This window comes from Ipomoea nil, unplaced genomic scaffold (assembly GCF_001879475.1).
Source record: "Ipomoea nil cultivar Tokyo-kokei standard unplaced genomic scaffold, Asagao_1.1 scaffold0925, whole genome shotgun sequence".
Classification (NCBI taxonomy): Eukaryota; Viridiplantae; Streptophyta; class Magnoliopsida; order Solanales; family Convolvulaceae; genus Ipomoea; species Ipomoea nil.
The window spans coordinates 696,314-707,715 of NW_017617353.1; the positions used below are offsets into that span (position 1 = coordinate 696,314).

An 11,402-nucleotide genomic window follows, 5' to 3' on the forward strand; every position below is an offset into this window, starting at 1 on the left:
TATAGTTTTACATATTTTTGAGTCCTTCCCCTATGGCTTTAAGAGAGTCACTTTTTTAATATTTAATATGTGTAATTTATAATGTGTTTTCTATTCAAATTAATTATGTTTCATATTTTGTTACGAACATTTGTATAAAGTTTCGATGTGTTTTATTTTTCGCACATATCCAACAATATTTACAACTATATTTCTTAAGTAATAGTTATAAAAAAAATTCTTAGGTAACTTTTTTTAATTATCTCTTTTGTTTTAATGTTTCGCTTTTATTGGAAAAAATTTCTGAATTCGTCCTACTTCTTCGCCCCTCCTCAATCGAATTTCTGGCTTCGTCCCTGACTCCAGTTGAATTTTCATTACATGTATGATTGTAAATTTTAGTGTTGGGCGTTCTGTTCCATGATTATATTTTAACTTGGATTTTAAGTAGGATGGAGAGTACCCTCCTGAAGAAATTAAGCTTATGGGGTTGCTCTGTGTTCAGTACCCTCTTGAATCTTTTGTTTGTTTGGTTTCTTTTCTTTTCCTTGGTTTCTTTTCAGCAACAGGTTTGATACAGCTGGTCCCAACCTGATGATGGGATGCTTAGTTGGGTAATTTCTGAGGGTGGACAGCAGGAGAAAGGGCAAGGCTAACACAAATAGGTGGAGAATTGGAAACCTAATCCCAGTCTTCTACTGATTTGCAGGCCAAAACAGAAGGGAGCAAGATTAAGAGGGCTGCAGCCTGTTGATTTTTGTTTGTTTTTGCAGAGGTAAAGAATTACCCCATCCTGATGAAGCTGCTAAGTAATCAGCAGCTGATGATACAGCAAAAACAAGCAGCCTCATATACTACAGCCCATCCTGATTGATTGCTAAGCAATAAATCACCAAGTAATTTGATTGCTACACAAGCATATTTAATATGTTTGAGTATGATCAATAGTGCTGAGCTAGTTTCTCTTGTCAGTGCACCAAAATAATGTAATATACTTTCCTTTTTTATTTTTATTTTTATTTTAATATTGGGAATTCTATGTGTTTCTATGCCACTTTGCTTTTGGAAGTATAAATCAATGGAATGGCTACTTGGTCATATTTAGCATGCTTATTGATGACCTGGTTAAAGTGTTAACTGTTAACATACAATAACCTTTTGTCAATGAATTCTATGCATAGTATATCTATTTATTGTTCTTAATGTATAGAGAGTTTTTTGTTCAATTAATGCAGGTGATAGTCATATTAACTTCATTTGTGGAGCTAACAGATCTCATCAATGCTTAACTTAGATCAGATTACCCCTGTAATTCATGAACAATTACAGGTATTTTTCATTTGCTTTCTGTTTTACATTGTTTTTGTCACCTATTCCTTTTTCCCTATAAAACTGTATTTAATATTCTTTTTTTTTGTAACATGACCCCCAAAATCTGGTAGCAACAATAAATTTCAACGAATCTAAAACTGAGCTACTGTCAAATCCCATTTGGGGATCTCTCCAACTCTTGTGGCTCTATTCAAAAAGGCTCAAACCTGAGAACCTACATAGGGAACAAACCTCCTTTCACCTGAACCAAACATTGTTGATACATTGTCTGTATATAAGTATTGTGTTTTGATAATTTGTTGATGGTTAGTATTATGCTGATATGTAGTGTATGAATTCCGTATAGGATTCTAAAAAAATTGGGAAATTTAAATATAATAATGAATTTTTTTTAATTTATAAAAAAACAATGCGCTACCCTTCTTTTTAAGAAAGGTAGTGGATTGTTTAAAAAAAATATATAATAAATTAATGATATTCGCTACCCTTCTTCATAAAGAAGGGTAGCGGATTCTTAACTTTCTGCTACCCTTATTCAAGGGTAGCGAAAAGCTCAGGGTTTTCAGCGACCCTAGTATCCGCTACCCTTGTACAAGGGTAGCGAATAGCCCTTTACAAGGGTAGTGGATGTGCAGATCTGTACTAGTGATGGATGTCCAGGATATCATTGCAAGCACTGCGGATATCACGTTGGAGGATGAGGAGCAGGGGCTATGTTTTGAGGAGGAGGTTACCGGCGGCATCGATCAGGCACCGGTGAGGCAGACCTAGACCTTAGTCGGTCGCTTCTTGACAGATCGAAATATCAAGAACAAGATGATGAAGCGTGTTATGGCTTCGGCATGATGAGATAAGGATCACCGTTTCTATTCCCAACACAATAGTGATTACAGAACTGCAATCTAAATACAAAGCGTTAACTATTCCTATTAACTAGGATAGCCTGAAATAACTAATCTAATATAAGACTAGTCAAAGCTAATATTACAAATAATGGAATAAATAATAACATCACTAACACACCCCCTCAAGCTCAAGAGTGGTGCGGCACAATGTTGAGCTTGTCACGTAGATCTGCAAAGCGGGGCCCTGGCAAAGGTTTTGTAAATATATCTGCAAGCTGATCCTTCGTCGAAACAAAATTAACAATCAAGTCTCCCGACGCCACCTTGTCCCGAACGAAGTGGAAGTCAATCTCTACATGCTTGGTCCTGGCGTGAAACACTGGGTTGGCGCAAAGGTAGGTAGCACCCAGATTATCGCACCAAAGCGTAGAGGGTTCTCCTGAGTGTAACCCAAGCTCACGAAGCAGAGAGACCACCCAGGTAACTTCTGCAGATACATCGGCGAGGGCCTTATACTCAGCTTCAGTCGAGGAGCGGGCTACTGTGCGCTGTTTCCGGGAGAGCCACGAGATCAGATTACCACCGAGAAACACAGCATATCCACTGGTGCTCTTCCTGTCGATAGGGCAACCGGCCCAGTCCGAGTCAGAAAACCCATGAATAGTGGATGAAGCGGAGGCGGAGAGGCGCAGACCATATGAGATAGTGCCTTTGATGTATCGCAGCACACGCTTCAGTAAACCCCAATGATCACTGGTAGGTGAATGCATAAACTGACATAGGCGATTGACAGAGAAAGATAAGTCAGGACGGGTGATGGTCAGATACTGAAGCGCCCCCACTAAGCGACGGTACTGCGTCGGGTTGTCAAACAGTTCATCAGATGAAGTCACTGGCTGAGTAACGGCAGCAGGTGTGGCGAGTGGCTTGCAATCCGTCATGCCAGCACGGTTGAGAATGTCCCTCATATAACGTTGCTGCGTCAGTAAAAACCCCGAGCCATCTTTTAACGTCTCGATCCCGAGGAAAAAACTAGGAACTCCAAGGTCACGAATTTTGAACGTTGTTGACAGCCGTTGTAGTAAGCGTGAGATGAGCTCAGGGTCGTTGCCCATCATTATTATGTCGTCGACATAAACAAGTAAGTACACTCGTGACGTCCCAGTAGAGTAGTGAAATAGGGACACATCTGTTTTAGAGGATAAGAAGCCTGCAGAAAGTAAAAAGTCATGTAAACGCTTAAACCAAGCTCGGGGTGCTTGTTTAAGCCCGTATAGTGACCGTTGAAGATGACACACATGATCTGGATGTGTCGGATCTTCGTACCCCGGTGGCTGCTTCATATAGACAGTTTCAGCTAGATGGCCGTTTAAAAAGGCATTATGGACGTCTAGCTGGCGCATAGTCCAGTCCCGTGAAACTGCAAGAGCAAATAATAAGCGAACAGTAGTCGGTTTGACTACAGGACTGAATGTGTCAAAGAAGTCTTCACCAGCCACCTGGTTAAACCCTTTAGACACCAGCCGTGCTTTATACCGCTCGACCGAGCCATTAGCATTCCGTTTGGTGCGGAACACCCACTTGCACCCTACCACATTCATGTGTGGCTCAGCCGGTACAAGTTTCCAGGTATCATTATGTATAAGAGCGTTAAACTCTTGATCCATAGCATCCCGCCACTGCGGATGTCCTACTGCCTGTGAGTAACAGGTTGGATCTATAGTTGCTGTCAAGGCCTGAAATTGTTCTTCAGTACCCTTCGTTTGATGCCGTAGGCGCATAACATGCGCTCGTTCTTGGCCTTGTTTGCGGGTTTTTCGAGTGCGTGCACGCGGTGGCTCAGTCTGAGCGTGAGCTGGTCCCTCTATTGCCAAGGGCGGTGGCTCTTGAGCTAGTGGTGTAGGGCTGTTTGCACTAACACTCACCGCTTCATTTAGCACCCCCTCATTCGGTGCGTACTTATGAGTTACAAGAGGCGCCACAGCCCACGGAGAAGCTGCACTGCTTGTTTTAGTGTGTTGAACTCCTGTTAAGTCTGAAAAGGAAAAAACAGACTCGTCAAAGCGCACATGGCGACAGGTATAGATTTTCCACTTGTTAGGTCCATGCATCTATAGCCCCTAAAGCTGGGTGGGTAACCTAAGAAGACACACGGTGCAGAGCGATACTCTATCTTGTGCCGATTGTAAGGCCGAAGATAGGGATAACACTTGCACCCAAAGACTCGAAGGAAAGTGTATGGGGGCGGAGTTTTGTGTAGGCGTGAATATGGGCTATCAAACTGTAACACGGGTGTTGGTAGATAATTGATTAGGCAAGTAGCTGTTTCAAAAGCAAAGTCCCAATATTGCAAGGGAACTGAGCCTTCAGCTAATAGCGCTAAGCCGGTTTCAACAACGTGCCGGTTTTTGCGCTCAACTTTACCGTTTTGCTCGTGCGTATACGCACATGACTGACGGTGAATTATTCCTAGTTGGGTGAAAACGTTATGTAATTTACGATATTCCCCTCCTAGGTCCGATTGAATAGACTTGATAGAACGCCCGAATTGGCGCTCTACCATGACACGAAACGACTCGAATATTTTATATATGTCTGATTTTACCCGTAAGGGATAAAACCAGCAGAAACGTGAGTAATCATCTACAAATAACACGAAATATCTAAAGCCACTAGTAGAGATTACAGGGGACGGACCCCAAATGTCTGTAAATAGCAAATCTAACACATTTTCACTACAGTGATTGACCCTATCTAGTGAAAATCTAGAGGCCTTGCCAAGGTGACACGAGGAACACGACCCCAACGGCTGAGTTTTATTTGACGCAACCGGACACGACTTTAGGACGCGATTTTGCACATGGCCATTTGGATGTCCCAAGCGACGATGCCAAACCGTGGGAGTTGCCCGGGCAGAAATGTACGCGAAATGGGATTGCGAAACTGGGAGCTTGTACAAGCCACCCGACGTGAGACCTTTAAGCAGAACCGCCTTGGTGATTGTATCCTTCACAATAAAACAATTCTTGTGAAATTCAACAAAAACATTATTTTCATTCGTAAGGCGATAAACAGACAATAAAGGTACAGATAATTTCGGGACATGTAAGACATTTGACAAACGTAACACTTTTGACATAGATGGTATAGTAGCATGGCCTACGCGTGAAATTATCAAACCTGTCCCATTACCCACGCGGAGGACATCGCCCCTGGCATACTCTTCGGACTGCGACATCATGGATGCATCCGGGGTGGCATGGGCCGTTGCCCCGGTGTCTGGAAACCAGCTTGCTGCCGTGGAAGCCGCTGCTGCCTCGTCTCCGGAAACCACCATATTGGCCTGTGGTGCCGGCTGCGGCGCATAGCGCTTGTAACAATAGAGGGCAGTGTGCCCTTGTACACGGTAGATTTGGCAGCGCGGCGCCCCGCCACGGCCACCACGCCCGCGTCCTTGTCCTCCCCGACCTCTGTGCGAGGAGTTGCGGCCACCAGACCCGGAGCCACCTCGCCCACTTTCACCGCCGCCACGACGTCCCCGCCCGGCGAACATAGCAGCTGGAGCCGAAATCATTGCAGAGTCAGGGCTGGCCGGATAATCATCTGAATAAATAAATTCCTGCGCTCGCAGGTAGTCGGCAATTTGCGGGATCGTGACTGGCGTTCCGGTTGCGGTAAGGGAGGATGCCATGGCGCGATATTCCGGGCGCAGACCGCGGAACACGAACAGATTCTGTTCGTCTAGCGAGATGGGGCGTCCAGCATGTGCGAGATCCTCGACCAAGAGCTGGGCACGGCCTAAATACTCTGCTGCCGTGCTGTTTCCCTGTCGGAGGGAATGAAACTGCCCCAATAGACTAAGGCAGCGTGCGCGCGTTGAACTCCCAAGTGCCGCTCCGATTGACTCCCAAACGGCTCGGGATGTGGTTTTCCCAACCGCTAAATGCATGACCTCATCGGAGAGCGATGAGATCAACAGGGAGAGAAGGGCTTAGTCCTGCTTGACCCACGCCCGGTAGGCCGGATTCGTAGTCGGCGTAGCTGTGGTGGCGTCGGACGCGGACTCGCCAGTCGCTGGAGCAGCGGGGATGGTGGGCGGTGGGCATGGTGTCTCGCCGTCGACGTAGCCGAGGAGCTCCTGGCCACGGAGGAAGGGCACCAGTTGCGTTCGCCAAAAGAGAAAATTGCGATACGTCAACTTAATAGATACAAAGTGATGTGCTCCAGAAAGGGAATTTGCGGAGGGGTTCGGGAGGGATAGATCGCCGGCAGTCACGGTTTGTTCAGACGAATTCGTGGACATGGTGGCAGTCTCGGTTCGCCGGCGGTCGTTTTGGGGTGGAGCTTACGATCGCAAGGGATCGGAGAAGGGGAGAGAGAGAGAAACGAGCCTGGACTGATACCAGATGAGATAAGGATCACCGTTTCTATTCCCAACACAATAGTGATTACAGAATTGCAATCTAAATACAAAGCGTTAACTATTCCTATTAACTAGGATAGCCTGAAATAACTAATCTAATATAAGACTAGTCAAAGCTAATATTACAAATAATGGAATAAATAATAACATCACTAACAGGCATGGCGTCCGTTGATGGGTATCGAGATCACGGATGTTCAACCTAATCTATATTTGTTCACTTTTTTTGATGAGGCTAATATGCGGCGCGTTTTGGAGGAGGGCCCTTGGGCTTTTGAGAATGCTACTTTCCTATGCCAAGTCTTGAATGATGGTGATCATCCGACGCAGGTGGCCCTAAATGCCATTGATATTTGGATTCAGGTTTTTGACATACCCTTGGGTTACCGTACAGTGAAGGTTGTGGAGAGGATTGGCGACTTTGCAGTTGTGTTCTTGCGGTTACGATGAACGTAATTTTGAGAGGTCGTGGACGTCGTTCTACAGGGTTAGGGTTGCTCATGATGTTTCTAACCCCTTGAAGCGTTGGATGAAGATGATCTTGCGGGATGGTTCTTGGACGTGGATCAACTTCAAGTATGAACGTTTGCATATGTTCTGCTTTTACTGCGGTAAGATGGGGGCACACTGATAAGTTTTGTTTGGCGGCACGCTGGTCGCTATTGAAGCCTGAACAATATCCGTTTGGTGCGAGTATGAGGGCGAGGGGGACCGATCCGGTAAAGGTGTTGGGTGTCAAATGGTTTCAGCTGGGGCAAGAGAGACGGCGTGAGATCGGTTATGGGGGTGTGCGTGTTGGGCAGATTCCCGCAGCGGGTCTTGGGGTAGGGGCGGTGGAGCAGTTACGGGAGGTGGTGGCAGCTAGTTCTGGGAATGTACTGGAACACCAGGCGGGTGGTGAGAGGGGTAAGGGGGTAGTAGGGGAAGAGGAGGGTGTTAGGGCGGATCCTAAAAGGCGTAGGATGGAGGGTGGGGGCTCCGGTGGTTTGGATGGTGGAGATGGGGACATGCTTGTTGATTCTGATTCTTTGTGTTTGGCGGGACCTGTGGACCAGGCCCGCCAGTCCCGATGAGTACCCTTTTTTGGAACTGCCGTGGCTTGGGCAATCCACGGACAGTTCGTGAGGTGGAGGGCCTTGTGTCCAGGAAGAAGCCAGAGTTTGTGTATTTGATGGAGACAAAGGTGGATGGGGGACATGTGGAGAGGCTCCGTGTGAAGCTGGGGTTTGAGGGGTGTTTCAATGTGGATTGTGTGGGACTGAAGCGGGGTCTTTGTTTTCGATGGCGGCGGAATAACAGTGCCAGGCTGTTAAGCTATTCTCACAACAATATTGACCTGGAGGTGTCCTTCCCTGATGAGCATCTCTGGAGGCTTACATGTTATTACGGCTTCCCAGAGAGAGGTAGAAGGAGGGCATCATGGGATTTCTTTAGGTCTCTCAGCGGTGCTTCTGATCTCCCTTGGGTGGTCTTAGGGGACTTTAATGATTTACTAATGCAGTCTGAGAAGAGGGGTAGGTTGCCGCACCCGAATGGTCTGTTGGAGAGTTTTGGAGAGGCGCTGGATGATTGTGGTCTGTTGACACTCCCCATGATTGGATATCCCTATACTTGGGAGCGTTAGAAGGGGACGGCGGATTGGGTAGAGGAGCGGTTGGATAGGGTGGTGACTTGTATGGACTGGAGGGAGGCTTTTGAATGGGCGAGGTTGTTTAATATACAAACAGACTCGTCTGATCATTTGGCTCTCTATCTGGATATTTATGGGGCTGCACCTGTTTTCCAGGCCCGGGGTTTTAAGTTTGAAAATGCATGGCTTTTGGATGACGGTTGAGGGGGGGGGGGGGGGGTTTGGAGAGGGAGTGGTCCATTTTCGCAGGTCTAGGTTTACAGGCAAGACTGGACTTGTGTTGGCGGGGCCTGAGAAGGTGGGGTGGTGATCGGTACCACAAGTTTGGAAGGCGGGCCGAGGAGGTCAGGAAAGAAATGAATGCCCTGCGGGGTAAATTTGACCCCGGTTTTCTAGCTCGGTTTAGACTTCTTGATGATAGCTTGAGCACTGTTCTGTCTTAGGAGGAGGCTTTCTGGAAGCAACGTGCAAAGCAGCACTGGCTTCAGGAGGCTGACCGAAATACCAAGTTCTTTCATAAGTATGCCTCGCACCATAGGAAGAATGATGCTATTGTGAAACTGAAGGATGATGGTGGAGTCTGGCGAGAGGGCCAGACCTTGAGTTCATTGGTTGCTGCTTATTATAAACAGATTTTCACATCGGGGGGGGGGGGGGGGTGTAACACCCCGTGTTACGATCCCTAAAATCAATAAAATCATTTAATCAATTACCCAAAATAATGAATTAAATCACAATAATTAATTAGGAAAGGCCCACCATAGTCCACGGGCCCTTATCCCCAAACCCAATCCTTAGTCCCAAAAGGAATAGAATTAGCAAGCCTATAATATTAGTTCCTAACTAGGATTCCTAAATTTATAAATAGGGGACTTAAGAGGCACCTAGAACCCCCTCCCCCCCCCACCACAATAACGTCTCACCACCCAAAGAGCTCCATGAATTCCCTTAGAAGAAATCAAGAAAGCAAGAAAGCTTAAAGAAAGACCCTTCATAGCCAAGGAATTAATTAAGGCTAAGAGGTAACCCATGTCTCAACAAAACCTATTTTCATAGCTATGATTCCCCTCTTAGGATTTCCCCATATTATTGTGTATTGATGATTTGTGATATTATTATTGATGATTGGTGGGATGATTCCATGGGTGATCTTGATGATGAAAGGTTCTTGATAATTATGGTGTTCTTGATGATTATATGACGTTCTTGATGATTATATGAGTTTCTTGATAATTGTAGGATGTTCTTGATGTTTATGTGATATTCTTACCGAATCTTGATATTAGAAGATCATTTGTGTCCTTGTTGATTTAAAAATGATTAGAACCCTAGGTTGTATCGTATGAAATTATTCTTGGTATATTGGGTGGGAATTCGCATGATTGGGTGTTGATTATGTTTAGAGAAGCATGATAGGTTATGTGCCATATGTTTCTCGATCTATGATCCGTTAATTGTCTACGTGTGTTATCAATTGCGTTTGAAAGTGTCTAAGCATGGTTTCGGGTTCCACAAAGGTTCCCGGGGCGTTTTTGGTGAAAAAGAGTCAGTGGGGGGTAGGTGGGGGTAGGGGACCCGCCACCTACCTGCGGCCAAAAAAGGGAGCTCCGGCAGCGGGCAGCGGGCAGCCGGCGGGCGGGCAGCTGCCCGCCGGGCACCCGCTGCCCGGAACAGTAAATACCGGCGGGAAGCCGGCGGGTGACCCCCACCCACCGGCCACCCGCTGGTTTGTACCCCACATCGGGATCCCGGCTTCCCCGTTTGATGTTCCCCGACCCCCGTGGTGTCCCAACGGACTCCGTCTATCGTGCCTATGTATAGTTTGATTTTCGGGTACCGTTCGTAGGTCGTATGAGTCTTATATATTGCATGCTAGTTGAATTGGTATCCCGTTGACCTAGGTGAAAGAAGTATGAACCCCTTAGGACTATTCTTAGAATGTGAAGGATCACGCATAGGTTTGTTATACATTTTCTCCCCCTTCCCAATGTGTTAATGTGGGTTGCATGTGCTTGTTATGTGTTATGTGTGCATGTTACCCCGATTTGGTTGAGATCAATCGGGCTATACGGGCAGTCGGGTGGGCTGAGAATCATACCGGCTGTTAACCAGGCGGGTAGAGACCGGTAAGGTATATAAATATTATATAGGACTAAGGTCCACTATACGGGCAGTTGAATGGGTTGAGAACCATCCCAACTGTTAACCAGGCTAGTAGAGACCGGTCAGGTATACAAATATTGTATAGGACAAAGGTCCACTATACGGGCAGCTGAATAGGTTGAGAACCATCCCAACTGTTAACCAGGCTGGTAAAGACCGGTCAGGTATATAAAGATTATATAGAGCTGCGGCTCAGCGGTCGGTTGCGATCGACCCCTCCGTAGTGTGAGACGAGGGAGGGTGCTGCTGGGCATGTCAGAGCTATATGCGCTGACCCTCATGTATGGGCATGCGATTGGTCCTGTGTCGCCAACAAAGTGTGCTATGTGATGAACTATGGATGAGTTGTTGTTATGAGTATCTTGTGGATGAGACTATGGGATTTGTACCGGGGATCGTATGTGTTGGGTTATGATTATTAACTGTGCTTATCTTATCTGTCTTGCCTGTTGTAAACTGTATATGCTCGGTATAACTGCTGTCTGTGCTTAGCCCTATCTGTTGAGTCTATCCCTGTTTTAAAAGCTCGAGTTCGTAGGATATATCTTCATGTTCAAAATGGTTTTCATATTTCTATATATATATATATCTATATGTATTGTACTTCAACGCGTTGGAGTGGGTTACCAGCATCTCTCGCTGAACAGATATATTTGGCTTTCAGGCACAGAAGACTAAGTCACTGGAGCGCGCTAGAACTTGGAGCGTAGAAGTAGATAGTTTCCCTTTCGGCCTGCGTGCCATGTTTATGCTTTGTGGATATTAGTTAGTTAGCCTGTGCACCTGAGTTCTCTAGCTTAGGTGTGGCATAGCACCCCGTACTCTTGTATTATGCTTTGGGATTTAATGAGATTTGACCTATACTTTATAAGTTTTAAATATCTTGAAAATCTGGGGTGTTACAGTTGGTATCAGAGCCTAAGTTGACCCTAGGATAAGACTCTTAAGACCGGACTTTAAGACATTAAGCTTGAACTCTAGATATTTAGGAACATAGTGTAACACCCCGTGTTACGGATCCTAAAACCAA

General features: G+C 46.0%; 1 long non-coding RNA gene across 1 annotated transcript; it reads left to right on the forward strand.

Moving 5' to 3' along the window:
* The first annotated feature begins 340 nt into the window (after positions 1–340).
* Positions 341–11,075, forward strand: LOC109179468. The gene is made up of 3 exons (XR_002053906.1): positions 341–965; positions 1,215–1,308; positions 11,037–11,075. It is a non-coding gene; the product is annotated as an uncharacterized LOC109179468 (long non-coding RNA).
* The last annotated feature ends 327 nt before the right edge of the window (positions 11,076–11,402 follow it).